The sequence below is a fragment of the Pristiophorus japonicus genome, chromosome 1, assembly GCF_044704955.1.
Source record: "Pristiophorus japonicus isolate sPriJap1 chromosome 1, sPriJap1.hap1, whole genome shotgun sequence".
NCBI classification, from domain to species: domain Eukaryota; kingdom Metazoa; phylum Chordata; class Chondrichthyes; family Pristiophoridae; genus Pristiophorus; species Pristiophorus japonicus.
In genome coordinates this window covers 124352947-124369637 of record NC_091977.1, presented here as the reverse complement: position 1 = coordinate 124369637, position 16691 = coordinate 124352947, and positions in this window count along the sequence as shown.

Genomic DNA, 16691 nt, shown 5'->3' with positions numbered 1-16691 from the left:
ACAGCTTATGATGAATTGTAATGTACATGTACAGCAGACATAGATAAGATACACATGGGAGATATGAATTATCAGCTTCTGCTCCATCACTAAATAATCCATGTTTATTAAACCATTTGTGGTGAGAGGATAATATAGACATAGTCTTGCTAACTAAATCTAAAGCCCCTACTTTAAACTAATATGCCTGACTTCAAGGGAGAGTATAAAATCAAACGGGGTGTATAACAGGCGTCCAACCTGAACCGGTCCCATTCCCACCAATTGGGTTAGGTTAAAATCGGTCCTTAAATGTCTGTCTTACAAGCCTTAGACATGAAATGTTGTTCTTTTCCCATGCTCCAGTACAACCTTCCAGAAGGCATTTGACAAGATTCCACATAAAAGGTTACTGCACAAGATTACTCCAAGGGGTTCGGGGTAATATATTAGCATGGATAGAGGATTGGCTAACGAACAGAAAACAGAGAGTAGGGATAAATGGTTCATTCTTGGGTTGGCAATCAGTAACCAATGGGGTGCTGCAGGGATCAGTACTGGGACCGCAGCTATTTACAATCTATATTAACAACTTGGAGGAAGGGACCGAGTGTAACGTAGCCAAGTTTGCTGACGATACAAAGATGGGAGAAAAGCCAATGTGTGAGGAGGATTCAAAAAATCTGCAAAAGGCCGTAGACAGGCTAAGTGAGTTGGCAAAAATTTGGTAGATGGAGTATAATGTTGGAAAGTGTGAGGTCATGTACTTTGGCAGAAAAAAAAACAAAGAGCAAGTTATTATTTAAATGCAGAAAGATTGCAAAGTGCTGCAGTACAGTGGGACCTGGGGGTACTTGTGCATGAAACACAAAAGGATAATATGCAGGTACAGCTAGTGATCAGGAAGGCCAATGGAATCTTGGCCTTTATTGTAAAGGGGATGGAGTATAAAAGCAGGGAAGTCTTGCTACAGTTGTACAGGGTATTGGTGAGGCCACACCTGGAATACTCCGTGTAGTTTTGGTTTCCATATTTATGAAAGGATATATTTGCTTTGGAGGCAATTCAGAGGAGGTTCATAAAGTCGATTCCGGAGATGAGGGGGTTGACTTATGAGGAAAGGTTGAGTAGGTTGGGCTTTTACTCATTGGAATTCAGAAGAATGAGAGGTGATCTTATCGAAATGTATAAGATTATAAGGGGGCTTGACAAGGTGGATGCAGAGAGGATGTTTCCACTGATAGGGGAGACTAGAACTAGAGGGCATAATCCTAGAATAAGTGGCTGCCCATTTAAAACTGAGATGAGGAGAAATTTCTTCTCTCAGAGGGTTGTGGATCTGTGTAATTTGCTGCCTCAGAGAGCTGTGGAAGGTGGGACATTGAATAAATTTAAGACAGAAATAGACAGTTTCTTAAACGATAAGGGTTATGATAAGGGGTTATGGAGAGAGTTAAGGGGAGTGGGCCTGAGTCCATAATCGGATCAGCCATGATTGTATTAAATGGTGGAGCAGCCTCGTGGGGCCCTATGGCCTATTCCTACTCTTATTTCTTATGTTCTTATGTTCTAATGTTTTTATGTAGCCTTGCATATTGGCCAAACCTATGAAGACATTCATCCATTCAATTAAAGATATATAACCTTTGGTGTAGGGTAGATATTATTTAATTATTTGTAGCATTATAATAATAAAAAAATCCACCTCATGGGTAGTCCTGAATTATACTATTTCCCGCAAAATGTAATGACCTGGAATTTGCAGAGGGTAGTAACAGCAAACGCGAACCCATCTGAAACAGACCGTAACTTCAGGATTTAGTGCATGCGGACCCTAATGCAGAAATCCTGAAGTTGTGGTCAGTCATTCGCTGCTCCGACACTGGCTGCACTGTGGCCCGCACCACCTCCGCCTTCCCCCCTCCAATCGCACACCCCCACCTCGCCCCCGCCATAGCCAGCAATCTGTGTAATCAGGGAAATCAGTGAAACTGGCAAAAGCTTGGAGTTTTCTGCGGTAATATCGCTGTTAAATACGTATCCCATTCAAAGTTAGACCTTATTTGATTTGGTGTCACTGGGGTTTTAACAGCCTATTTAACAACAAATGCTATGGCCCTGAAAAACTAATTTTAATTTTGTGGAGTGTCAAATTTCTTCATAATGATGAAAATTACAATTTTTTAAAAACTTTAAAATAAAATCATATTTTTTTAATGTTTGTTCATCTTTATTTCAGGTTTACCTTTTTCCCATATGAGAGTCCCAATCTTTGTTTTGCTCTCTCTATAACATTTTTAAAAAGTTAGAATAAAAAGAGCTCACTTCCTGGCTCCCAGTCTGTGAAAATTCTGCATTGTGATTGACTGCTTCGACAGCTTGTTGACGTCACATCAGCTCGCACTATGGAACTCCCATTAACTTACACTGATCTCAACTAAGCTTCAAAAAAGCCAAACGTCTCGCCACAGAAATCACAAGATTTTTGTAGGAAGTTTACTTCGGGGCCAGCAGCGAACATCTTTGCTTTGCTGCTGACCGCAAATTAAGGGCCATCATCTCAGACATAGAAGTAGCAGAGAATTTCTTCAAGATTACCTTCTCAAATTTTTGTGTGATAAACCATTTCATACATGGAAGTGAGCTTCTTCTGACTCCAGAATCTCTAATAATGTTCTGTGCTTCCTTAGCCTGCTGCTAAATAATTGCTTTTGGGTTCTGAATATCCGATTCAGTTTTAATTGGATAATTATTCGTATGATACTTTTTTCACCAGTATTTAGTTGTACCAAAGAAATCTCAGATAAGTGTATAGTGAGTCTTTCAAATCATCTTTACATAACATTTGACTTCTAACAATCAAGCTATGCTTCAATAATTTTAGAAGTGAGATGCGTGGATACTTCTGAGAACCCCACCCCAGCCCCTTTGCAGGTTTTCCAGTTCTGGGGCAATTGATATACAAGAAATGTGCTCTGCAGCCTCGCCTGAAAAGTTTTGCTAGTCTGTGACAGAAAAATAAAAAATAAGACATGTATTTATATAGTGCCTTTCACGACCACCAGACGTCCCAAAGCACTTTACAACCAATTAAGTACTTTTTGTTGAAGGGTAGTCACTCTTGTAATAGAGGAAACGTGGCAGCCAATTTGTGCACAGTAAGCTCCCATAAACAAAAAGACTTGAATTTATATAGCGTCTTTTACAACCACTGAATGTCTCGAAGTGCTTTACAACCAATGAAATACTTTTTGGCGTATAGTCACTGTTGTAATGTGGGAGCTGTGGCAGCCAACTTGCACATTGCTAACTCCAAGAAACAACAAAGTGATAATGACCAAATAATCTGTTTTTTGTTATGGTGATTGAGGGATAAATATTGGTCAGGATACCGGGGATAACTCCCCTGCTCATCTTCAAAATAGTGCCATGGGATCTTTTACGTCCATCTGAGAGAGCAGATGGGGCCTAAGTTTAATGTCTCATCTGATAAATGGCATCTGCGACAGTGCAGCACTCTCTCAGTATTGCACTGCAGTGTCAGCCTAGATTTTTGTGCTCAAGTCTCTGGATTGGAATTTGAACCCACACTCTTCTGACTCAGAGGTGAGTGTGCTACCTGTAAAGTCCTTACTCTACAGTATGAAACCACACGAGGCACATTCTGGGGACAAGGTCACTCTGTGACCTTAACTCTTTATTCACAGGACTCCAAAGACGGTGACCCTTTGTGGGACCTCCCTTTTTATACCTGTGTGATCAGGTAAGGAGTGTCTCCCACAAGTTCACCCCCTGTGGTCACGGTGTGCATCTAGGTTGAGTGTATACAGTAATACAGTGGTGTTACATTGTGGTTACATACATGACATCGCCTTCCCCCCCAAAGTCTTATTGGGATCATAGGTTTAGTCTTTCAGGTGGTCTACACTCCCTCGTGGAGCACCGCAGTTGGAACTCTGGTTGTTGGACACTGACATGAGTGTCTGTCATCTGTGGTGATTCCGGCCTGTCCGGGCTGACTGCAGGGAATGTGCATTCTTCTCATTGCTCTTGTTGCTCATTCACTGGTGGTGTTGTGAGCTCCATCTCATGGTCTTCTTCAGGTTCCTCCGTGTCGATGCTGAACCTTTCTTTTACTTGGTCCAGATGCTTACGGCATATCTGACCATTGTTGAGTTTTACCACGATGACCCTATTCCCCTCTTTGTCAATTACAGTGCCCTCAAGCCATTTGGGCCCCATGGCGTGATTGAGGATGAATACAGGATCATTTATGTCTACACATCTCCCCCTCGAATTACGGACATTGTATTCGTTTTGTGACTTGCGCTTGCCCTCAACTATGTCGGTCAGGACTGGGTGAATGACGGACAACCGAGTTTTGAGTGTCCGTTTCATTAGTAGCTCTGCGGGCGGGGCCCCCGTGAGCGATTGCGGTCGGGATCTATAGGCCAGCAGGAGACGCGATAGGCGGCATTGTAGGGAGGGTCATTGAATCCTGAGCATACCTTGCTTAAAGATTTGGACCGCACGTTTCGTCTGGCCATTGGAGGCCGGCTTGAACGGCGCAGTCCTGACGTGGTTGATGTCATTGCCCGACATAAATTCTCAGAATTCGTAGCTTGTGAAACATGGGCCATTATCATTAACAAGGATGTCCGGCAAGCAATGGGTTGCAAAGATCACATGTAGGCTTTCCACAGTGGTGGATGACGTGCATGAATTCAGAATGATGCACTCGATCCATTTCGAGTACGCATCTACCACAATAAGGAACATCTTTCCCATGAACGGGTCCGTGTAGTCAACATGAATGCGTGACCATGGCCTGGTGGCATTACCCAGCTGGGCACACGTCGTGCACCTGCGAACACAGTGTTCCAGGTCTGAATCAATTCCAGACCACCAAATGTGTGACCGGGCAATGGCCTTCATCAGCACAATGCCTGGGCGCTCGCTGTGGAGTTCCCTGATGAATGCCTCCCTGCCTTTCTGGGGCATAATTACCCGGCTGCCCCATAGTAGACAGTCGACTTGGATGGAGAGCTCATCCACCCGTCTGTGGAATGGTCTGAACTCCTCAGGGCATGCTCCATGTGCGGGCGCCCAATCCCCAGTCAGGACATATTTATTAATCAGGGATAGGAGGGGATCTCTGTTTGTCCAGATTTTGACCAGGCGGGCTGTGATGGGGGAGCCTGCGCTGTCAAAGGCATCGACAGCCATGACCATCTCGGCGCTTTGCTCCGCTGCCCCCTCAGTGGTTTCCAGTGGAAGCCTGCTGAGCGTGTCAGCGCAATTTTCAGTACCGGGCTGGTGCCGGATGGAGTAGTCATAGGCAGCCAGCGTGAGAGCTCGTCGCTGTATGCAAGCTGATGCGTTGGTATTGATAGCCTTACTATCTGACAACAGGGATGTTAACGACTTGTGGTCCGTCTCTAATTCAAACTTTCTATCAAAGAGATACTGATGCATTTTTTTTACACCATAGACACATGCAAGCGCTTCCTTCTCGACCATCCCATATCCCTGTTCTGCTTGAGAGAATGACATGGAGGCATAAGCCACAGGTTGTAGTTGACCATCAGCATTGCCCTGCTGCAACATGCACCCAACCCCATAGGATGATGCATCACATGTCAGAACCAATTTTTTATAGGGGTCGTACAGGGCCAAAAACTTATTTGAACAAAGTAGGATTCGTGCCCGATCAAAAGCCCGTTCCTGACAGTCCCCCCAAAACCAATCGCAACCCTTACGCAGGAGCACGTGTAGCGGCTCCAATAACATGCTCAAGTTCGGCAGAAAGTTCCCAAAATAGTTCAACAGTCCCAGGAATGAACGCAACTCCGATGTGTTGCAGGGCCTGGGTGCTTGTCGAATCGCCTCTGTTTTGGATTCGGTGGGCCGAATCCCATCTGTAGCAACCCTCCTGCCCAGAAACTCAACCTCAGGAGCTAAAAACACACATTTAGATTTCTTGAGTCGCAGGCCTACCCGGTCCAGTCGGCGTAGCACCTCCTCCAGGTTGTGGAGATGTTCCTCGGTGTCTCGACCCGTGATGAGGATGTCGTCCTGGAATACGATCGTTCCAGGAATGGATTTAAGCAGGCTTTCCATGTTTCGTTGAAAAATTGCGGCCGTTGATCGAATGCCAAATGGGCACCTGTTATAAACGAACAGTCCCTTGTGCCTGGTGATGGTGGTCAGTAATTTAGATTTGTCGGCCAGTTCCTGGTTCATATAGGCTGAAGTGAGGTCCAACTTGGTGAACAGCTTGCCGCCTGCCAGCGTGGCAAAGAGGTCCTCGCTCTCGGGAGCGGGTATTGATCTTGTAGGGACACCTGATTGATGGTGGCCTTGTAGTCGCCACAGATCCTGACAGAGCCATCCGCTTTTAGGACGGGAACGATGGGGCTCGCCCAGTCGCTGAATTCAACAGGCGAGATGATGCCCTCTCTCAACAGCCAATCCAATTCACTCTCAATCTTTTCCCGCAACACTTACGACACCACTCTGGCTTTGTGGTGCACTGGCCTGGCATCCGGGGTGATGTGTATCAGTACTTTAGTGCCTTTGAAAGTCCCGACGCCGGGTTGGAATAGTGAATCGAATTGTTGTAGGACTTGTGAGCACGAACTTCTCTCCACAGATGACATTGCGTGAACATCCCCCCATTTCCAGTTCATCTCGGCGAACCAGCTCCTCCCCAACAGTGCGGAACCATTGCCTGGGACAATCCAGAGTGGCAGCCGATTCACTAGTTCATTGTGTGTGACAGCCAACATTGCACTGCCTAGCAACGGAATGATTTCTTTAGTGTAAGTCCATAATTGTGTCTCAATACGTGCTAATTTGGGTCTATTGGCTTTAAGTGGCCATAATTTCTCAAATTGCTGAACGCCCATGAGTGACTGGCTGGCCCCAGTGTCCAGCTCCATGCGTACTGGAATACCGTTTAATAAAACCCTCACCATCATTGGTGGCGTTTTGGTGTATGAACTGTGAATATTCGTCAATTGGACCCGCTGAACCTCGGTGTCCATCGATTTGCCCCAAAAGTCATCCTGCCTCAACGAACCCTCTTCTGGTCCATCCGCCTCATATATTAGTCTGGTTGTAGACATCCTGCACATTCGAGCTAAGTGGCCACTGAGATTGCAGTTCCTGTGGACAAACTATTGAAATCTGCAAGATCTAGCTGAGTGTTTTCCCCCACACCTCCAGCATGAGTTAAAGTTTCCATTGTTGGGAACAAAGGGACTATGGCCAGGCATTCCGCGCTGACTGTCCCTTTGACTTCTCTTAAGTACCCTATTGATGGGTGTCAATGGCCCCATCCCGGGCCGCATTGTCCACTGTGATCACGTGAATGTCCGTTCAGCCTGTCATTGTCTCTGTTGAAGTCCTACTCTGGGGTCTATTGTTGCCTGTGGAGTGTCGGACTGCTCCTGCCTGCCTGCGGGGCTCTGAGTCGCATTGATGATGTTGACTCCCTGATCCATCGCTGCGTTAGAGGCAGAATTGCGCACGTATATTATTTTCGTCTCGTCCTTCCCCGCCATGAAAGTTTGAGCTATCAACACCGCCGCTTCCAAGGTCAAATTCTTGGTCTCAATTAATTTGCGGAAAATTCCCGCATGACCGATGCCCTCGATAAAGAAGTCCCTTAGCATCTCCCCCCTGCAGGCGTCTATGAACTTACAGAGGCTGGCCAAACGCCGGAGGTCCACTACGAAGTCCAGTATCCTCTGTCCTTCACGACGTCGGTGAGTGTAGAATCTGTGTCGGGCCATATGTATGCTACTCAAGTCCTTCATGAGCGCGTAAGTCTTTGGCCCGCAGCTGGTCAAAAGATGAGCTCGTCGCTTGTCGGCCGCTGCATCCCCCAGCCAATCTTTCGTAACGAAGCTTTGCTGAAGCCTCTCGACAAAATCGTCCCAGTCTTCCCCAACACAGTACCGTTCCTCTGTGCTACCGGTGGCCATTCTCGTGGGTCGTGAATTCCCGTTTCTCGTCGCCAATGTAAAGTACTTACTCTACAGTATGAAACCACACGAGGCACATTTTGAGGACAAGGTCACTCTGTGACCATAACTCTTTATTCTCAGGACTCCAAAGATGATGACCCTCCGTGGGACCTCCCTTTTTATACCTGTGTGATCAGGTAAGGAGTGTCTCCCACAAGTTCACCCTCTGTGGTCATGGTGTGCATCTAGGTTGAGTGTATACAGTAATACAGTGGTGTTGCATTGCGGTTACATGCATGAGCCACAGCTGACACTTAAACCTGCAGCAGTGGGCACTCCGGCTGCTGTTGTGTCATAAAATGTGACCAGCATGCTGCCAATAATCTATTCAGAAATGTCAGACAATCTTCCTTTTACCTGATGCGGTCTGTGCAGGTCAGTGCCAGTGCCAGTGTCCTTTCAAACCATTTCACAATGCTGGATGCCATAGCCTAACAGGTATCACCTGTTTCCAGCTTTCTTGTGAAACAAGTGGAAGAAAATGTGGTTGTGGCCCCATCCTGCTTCCCCTCCCAGCTCCGTTAAAACCAGAAGTGGGCAAGTTAGTGTCCTCATGCCCTTTCCCAGAACTAATAATTGCTTCACCAAACCACAAACTGCAGTATAGTCTAAATGAGAAAGTAGCTCAAAAGATTTTCAGTATAGGTTAATCTAGCAGTTTATTTAGCTTTCACAAATAATAGACATTTCGGGGGGAATTTTAACCTAAAAAAGCAGGTTTGTTTGGAATGCAGGGGTAGTTAAATAGTTTAAAAAATGGATTCCAAACTTGACCCCGCCACTAACCTGCCCACTTCCGGTTTTAATGGAGGCGGGAGGGGAAGCAGGATGGGGGAAAGCAGCCAACCCGCTCCCAGGAGGCGGGATATCAATTTAAATATTATAATGAGGCTCAAAGCCTCTTTTTTAATCACCATTTTGTTTGTAATTGCATATGGGTGGGTTTTACATAATTCGTAAAACCTGGCAGTTACAGCAAGGTGAAAGCTGCTCGACCCAGGAGGTAAATGCCTTTATATGTAACTCCTGGATCCAGGGTCCCTACCTAAACCAGCCCCCATGATCAGAGAATCCCTCATGAGGCCTCTGATCACCCCCACTGGGCCTCCCCCCACCACCAATGATGCTGGGGCCAGCCACGATCCTCCAGTGGCTAGCCATGATCTTCCCTTCACCCACCCCAATCATCCGGCCCTGATCCTATCTCCACACACCCCCGGTCGTCTGCCCGAACCCCTCCTGATCCTTTTAACGGCCTGGCTCGACCCCCCGCCCACCCCTCAATCCTTTTAATGGCCCGGTCCCCATGCGAACCCTCCCTCTTCTGTGCTGCCTCATGCCGCAGGCCTGCCCACCCTCTCAATCTGGCTGACTGCAGACAGGAAACTGAGGCCTTGCAAATCAGGCATTGCAGTTAAAGGCCTCGGTGCCCGCCGCACCTCCCCCCCCACCCCGCCACACCCCCGCTACCTACCTACCCTCCTCCTTAAAATCCAGCCCCTCCTGCTCAATCCTTTAATGTTTACGTTGATATTTACCCCAGGACCTCAGCTCAGTAAAATATTGGCTGTGGTCACAGAGCTAAAAAGATATGCATAGATCAGTAAAACCGTGGTGTTCAACACTGCCATTCTGAAATACCCAGCAGGATCTTACCTGCAACAGTAAACATTAGTAACCAGACACATCGGCCTTGATTTTAAACCCGCCATACTCCTGTCTTCCCTTCCCCCCCACCCCCGATGGGTGGAACAGGGTCGGGCGAGGAGTTAAACTTTAGAAAACGAGCAATCTGGTGTGTTCTCGGGTGTCGCTATCTTAATGGCATGATTATTGGGGCCAACAAATCTGCTGCTGTGGAGATGGAGGAGGCTCATGAACATATTTAACTTGGTGTCCTTTGATGAAATCAGAACCCCAAATTTAATTAGGAACATAGGAAAAGGAGGAAGCCATTCTGCCCCTCGAGCCTGTTCCGCCAGATGATTCGATCATGGGACGATCTGTATCTTAACTTCATTTATCTGCATTGCTTCTATAACCCTTAATATGTTTTACAAACAAGAATTCATCAATCTCAGTTTTGACATTTCTAATTGACCTCCAGCCTCAACGGCTTTTTGAAGGGGAGAGTCCAAGATTTCTATTACACTTTGTGCGAAGAAATGCTTTCTGACATCATCCCTGATTGGCCGAGCTCTAATTTTAAGGTTGTGCTTCCTTGGTCTGGACTACCCCCCACCCCACCCTCCGACCCCGCAACAACCGAGGAAATAGTTTCTCTCCATCTACCTTATAAAATCCTTTAATCATTTTAAACACCTCAATGAGGTTCAGCCCTTAATTTTCTACAGGAAATCATCATCATCATCATAGGCAGTCCCTCAAAATCGAGGAAGACTTGCTTCCACTCTAAAAGTGAGTTCCCAGGTGACCGAACAGTCCAATATGGGAATTACAGTCTCTGTCACAGGTGGGACAAACAGTCGTTGAAGGAAAGGATGGGTGGGACCGGTTTGCCGCAAGCTCCTTCCGCTGCCTACGCTTGTTTTCTGCATGCTCTCGGCGACGAGACTTGAGGTGCTCAGCGCCCTCCCGGATGCACTTCCTCCACTTAGGGCGGTGTTTGGCCAGGGACCCCCAGGTGTTGGTGGGAATGTTGCATTTTATCAAAGAGGCCTTGAGGGTGCCCTTGAAATGTTTCCTCTGCCCATCTTTGACTCGCTTGCCGTGTAGGAGTTCCGAGTAGAGCGATTGCTTTGGGAGTCTTGCGTCAGGAATGTGAACAATGTGGCCTATCCAACGGAGATGGTTGAGTGTGGTCAGTGCTTCGGTGCTGGGGATGTTGGCCTGATCGAGAACACTGATGTTGGTGCGTCTGTCCTCCCAGGGGATTTGCAGGATCTTGCGGAGACATCATTGGTGATATTTCTCCAGCGATTTGAGGTGTCTACCATATATGGTCCACGTCTCTGAGCCATACAAGAGGGTGGGTATAACTACAGCCCTGTAGACCATGACCTTAGTGCCAGATTTGAGGGCCTGATCTTTGAACACACTCTTCCTCAGGTGACCGAAGGCTGTGCTGGTGCACTGGAGGCAGTGTTGAACCTCGTCGTCGATGTCTGCCCTTGCTGATAATAGGCTCTCGAGGTATGGAAAGTGGTCTACATTGTCCAGGGCTGTTCTGTGGATCTTGATGACTCGGGGGCAGTGCTATGTGGCGGGGTCAGGTTGGTGGGGGACCTTTGTCTTACGGATGTTTAGTGTAAGGCCCATGCTTTTGTACGCCTTAGTGAAGATGTTGACTATGACTTGGAGTTCAGTCTCTGAATGTGAATACAAGAGTGGTGGCAACCAATGTTCCCATTAAGCTGCGCAGCTGCGTGGCCTCGCAGCGGTATGCAGGGCCTGTGTGGGCTGCTTGCTGGCTTCTCAATAGGAAATACCGTGATTTCAATGGGATTTACAGCCCTCGAAAGGGCTGTGCCCCCCCAAAAAAAATTAAAGTGAACGTTGATCGCATGTGCTTAAAGTTAAGGAGGTCGAATTTAAATAAGCTTCTGCAGCCACAGGTGCCTTCTCAGTTCATCGTGGGGTATAGTTTTGTTAGAATAGATTGTTTGTGATAATTACTTTGATACTCTTCACTTGGAAAAGGAGAAGTCGATGATGGATGCTGCTTTAGCTGCACTGCATTAGACTACAAAAGAAAGGAAGAAGAGCACCAGCAGCAAGGGTGTGCTGAGGAGGGAGCTGCAGGTGGGTCACAGAAAAACCAGCAACAGAGGACCTGTGCTCACAAAAGACCATTCCCACCTAACAGGGTGGATAAACAGAGGCTCAGCTTGATTGACCTCTCCAAGGAGCATTGCTTTCGGAGGCTCCGAATACCATGACCTCTGCAGCCCTCTCGAGAAAGATCTTCTGACTGCTTGTGCTATGCCAATGGCAGTGAAAGTCAACACTAACCTCAATTTCTTTGCACTTGGATCCTTCTAGGCAGCGACAGGATACATAGCAAGAGTATTGCAGTCATCCACACACAAATGCATCAGGCAGGTGACGGATGGATTATTTTCCAGGGCAAGCAGATATATCAACTTTGCATGTGACAACAACAGTCAGACTGTGCCAGCATTGGGGTATGCATATCTGGCTGGCTTCCCACAAGTGCAGGGTGCCATGGGCCCTGACCAGCGCTGACCAGTCTTTGTGAACAGCAAGGGTTTATAAATATTCAGCTCATCTGAAATGACAAGAAAAGGTTCATGCAGGTGTGCACACAATTTACAGGGAACTGCCATAATGCATTCATATGAAGGCAGTCGAATACCCTCATCATGTTTCAGCCTGGGAGCACTCTCAAAGGATGGCTGCTGGTGAACTAGGGATGCCTCCTTCTATCATGGCTCATGACACCTCTCAGGAACCCCACCACTTAACAGCAGGAGAGGTATAACACGAGGTGCGCCATCGAACAGGCCATTGCAATGCTCAAGTTGAGGTTTAGGTGCCTGAGAGAAAGTGCATGGAGCATGGCACTGCTCCGATTGTTGCTGATGAAAGTGAAGTGGAGGTGAGGAGTGTAGTGAATGGAATAGGATTGACAAGCGAGGGTGAGAGGGGGTACATTGCAGGATTTGGGTGAATAATGCCGACTACTGACCTTTCCTGATGTAGTCAGGTTTACGACACCGTCTTCATTACCTCATCGTTACACTCCTGCCACTGACTTTTTCTGCCATCTCTACCCACGCCTTCTTCATTGTGACAGCTGTTTTTTTTCCAGCTTGTGGGAAATAGAACATCCTTCCTGACCCTTACAGCACCCAGCAGATCCTCTAGGGAAGCATCAGTAAATCGGGGGTGACCTTTCCTCTCTTCTCAGCCATTTTGACAATATTCTTCTACATTTTCGCTATTTAGCTAACTCCAAATCTCTGCCTCCATTTCAGTGTTGCACTGTGTCAGTAAGTAGGTGCGGGGAAATTGCATCATTGAGGTTTGCCCGGCAGTGATATTCAAATTATTCCTGGCCATTAAAAACGGCCAGGCATCCTCCTCATAGCCCGCTTGTGCCCTCCCCATCCCCAAGCTCAGATCACATCTCTGGGTTAATAGTGGGGCCTATGTGTATGAAGCACATTGTGTGTAGGTATAAAATTGCAACTGGGTAAACTGCATAAAGAGAAAGAAGTTTTTCTACAATTAACACATTTATAGGAGCAAAATTATGTTATACGTAATAGGTCAGAATGGTTTAAAAAGTTTCTAATAATTCCTGAAAAGTTACGTCAGAAATTCCTGTACCAGTGGCGAACAAGACCGCCTGATGTGAAATTCGAATTTCCACAATTTTTCTGCAAATGTTGGTATTAAAATTCAGCAAATTACCACTTACAGCATAGATCATAAAATAATAGTTAGATAGATTGATTTTTTTTGTAATGTTCTTGTGCTGCGATAAGGAGTTTTGTTAATCTTGCACCTATACATATGAGTGTAATTGTATTTTAATATGAGTAGGACAGATTGGAGTATATCATTTTTTTTATTAGCTTGTAATTTTCATGCCGTGGAATACTGGAATAGTGCAATAGCGTTAACAGATCCAAAGGAATAATATATGCAAGAAAATATATTTGGTCAACTGTTCAGCTGCATGACCTCGCTATTCAACCATAACCTGCAATGACTCATCACACCATATGTTTCTTTGTTTTTTTGGCAAGTGATTTGATTACTTTTGACTGTTACATGTATATGAAAGGATGGTGGGCTATAGGAGGGAGGAAAAGAGGCAGAAGTGAATGGATGTCAGGTGTTTTAAGGCTGGCTGGAGCTGATTGGATTTGACAAGCACTGTAGCCACTTGTGGTAATGGATGTCTCTGCCATAGCAGTGAAAAGGTGAAAAGGATTTAATTCCCCCTGAAAGAAGGAAACATGAGTCATTATTTAATTAGTGCCTTCAGTGAAAATCCCCCAGCATGCCATGCTGATTTATAGCCCTGTCTCTTATTTTTTATATTAATGAACAAATGGGGATTTTAGATCTGCTCTGAATTATTTTGCTTCCTCTGATCTGCACAGAAGTTTACTTCACATTGCTTGAAATGCAGTGCAAAGTAGGTAGTCATAGTTAAGTATTTCTAGTAATAAATGAGACAGAAAATGCTCCCAAAATTCAAATTAATGAAATTGTTAGAGTAAAAATGTTATTAAAACTGTAATTTGTTATTTCAACACTTTTTACAATGGATAACAATTTTGGAGCAGCAGTGAAGGAACAATGAGATAATTTCTACTCTGTACTTAATTTCCCCAAAACATTTGAGGTTTACTGTGAACTGTCTATACTAATTGCCTGGCATGTATAAACTAATTTTCTATTGAAAATTGTCAATGTCAGGTACATTATTAAAATAAAATTGAATTTGAAAAGTGTATGAATAACATTCTTAATGCTGTCGATGTTGGAAGCTGATATTATAGAGATTTGTTTCTCACAAATTAATGTTTGATATCTTGGCAGATAAATTAACTCAAATCGAAATAAAGCTGCAGGAAACAAAACTGAAAGATTTTTCTTTCTGCTAATTCTGCAAATTTCCTATGGAATTCCTTGTTAATAACTAGTTAATGCTAAATGTAATGACAATTTATATTTGCTTTCTTTCCAGTAATAAGAGACTCAAATTTACTATATGTTTCCCTAGGTGATAACTGGTCAAAGTTGCATAGGTTGACAATTTCTATGTTAGTACAACATTAAGTATGCTATAGATAAACCACCAGACCATTTATGATGGAGAACTCAACCTAACAAATCTAAAATTCATTATCAAGTGTGGCAGTGGGTCAATAGTGTGGAAAGAAAACTCATTCTTGTCTCTAAACCTTCAGTTGTCTTTAGACTCAGATGCTAACAGTTTGACTATAATCACTTTTTCACCACAGGGAGCTCCTAAAGCTATTTAATTTGCATCTGAATCCATTGGCTTTCTCCCTGTCTGCTTTTCTGGAAAGTAGCTTAAATAATTAAATAAAAATGCACATATGTCCAGTGTTTTTTCTTCTTTTAAGAGACAAGTCTTTGGAGATTTTTGATGCAATTCATAATGATCCATAGCAAGAGCAATTAGAAATCATTGTAGTCATTGTTGGAATTCTTTCTATTGTTTCTTTTGTGAGCTGGATGGGGATTTGGTTTTCATGGGCTAGAATTTCCACAAAGAAGGATATCACCGTTTTTTGGCGTTATTCACGATTAACAATTTTTATTTTGCGGCGAAATAACACCAAAAAATAAATACTTAAATTTCCCCAAACGGTTTGTAACTTTGGCAAAGCGTTAAAAAAAGCGTTTTTAAGAACAGAAACATTTTTCGCGATTAAAAAAACGGTCATTCTACGCATGCGCGGAAAAAAAATTAACCCATTTTTTACGTGATGAGTGTGCCCACGCATGTGCAGTATATTTCCTGGTCTGAATCAGCCATTTTTACAGGGAATTGAAAGTTGCAGGAAAGTTCTCAATACTTACACAGAAATGCTGCAGGAACACAAATGCAGCATGATTTGGGAAGGAAGAGGGCAAGAAAGTTTAGCCAGGATGCAAATGAGGCTCTGGTAAGCACTGTAGAGAGAGGTTGGGGACAGATTGGGAAGAAGCGTCCTGGTTAGCTGCACCTATCTGCAATGGCTGAAGCTTGGCGACACGTTGTCGAGCAGGTTTCCTTGGTGGACCCCATCAAGAGGACCTATCCGCAGTGCAGGAAGTGGTGGCATGACCTTTGTGGGACAGTTAGAGTAAGTAATATTTTTATTTATGCACTCCAGCTTCTGATCATCACACATTATAAAAATAGCTTTTTTTCTCCACTGCACTTTGATGTTTTCGTGATGAACAACATGCAAGTAAAGGGACATTATACAGATCACTTAATTAAATGTACACAGTATGGTATAAGTGCTTTGTTGACTATCTGTGTGTGCCATGACAGCAGAAGGCCCTCTCTATAAAATGTCTATTTGCATTCTTTGCAGAAAAACTTGTCCGAGAACCGACGACAGCAGCGGAAAACTGTTGGGGGTCCGGCAACACTGCTGCCACTCACAGCCCTGGAAAGTCGGATTGCAGGTCTGATTGGTGCGTTGCAGAGATCGACCAGCTGTGCGGATGCTGAGCCCAGGTTCGAGAGAGAGTGTGAGACCTGCAAAATCCACAGTCTGGGTTGGCTCAATGTTAAGTACTGTGTGGGCTAAGCTTCAGTTTATGCAATGTATTCTCTGTCGGCTCGGCTTTGGTTTATGCGATGTACTATCATTCGTCGTGGTCCTTCAAATGAGCCTACGCTATGTGAGCCTACTCTTGTCACCCTGCCCCCTCCCCTGCTGCTAACCAGTGGTCTGTTTTTTTCCCAGTGGCTGACATCAGGGAGATTCCTCTGCAGGTGCCACAGTCAGACTTGTCCCCTTTTTTAAAGATCGTCACGATTACTGCATCTCTGAGATCTTCTGGCATGAGAGAGATGAGGTCATGCATTTGTGCCAATAGTGCCTCTCTGCCACACTTTAGTGCCTCAGCGGGGATTCCATCTGCTCCTGATGCCTTGTTGTTCTTGGGCTGACGGATGGTCTTTTCTACCTCGTACAGAGCTGAGGTTTTGCTGAGATG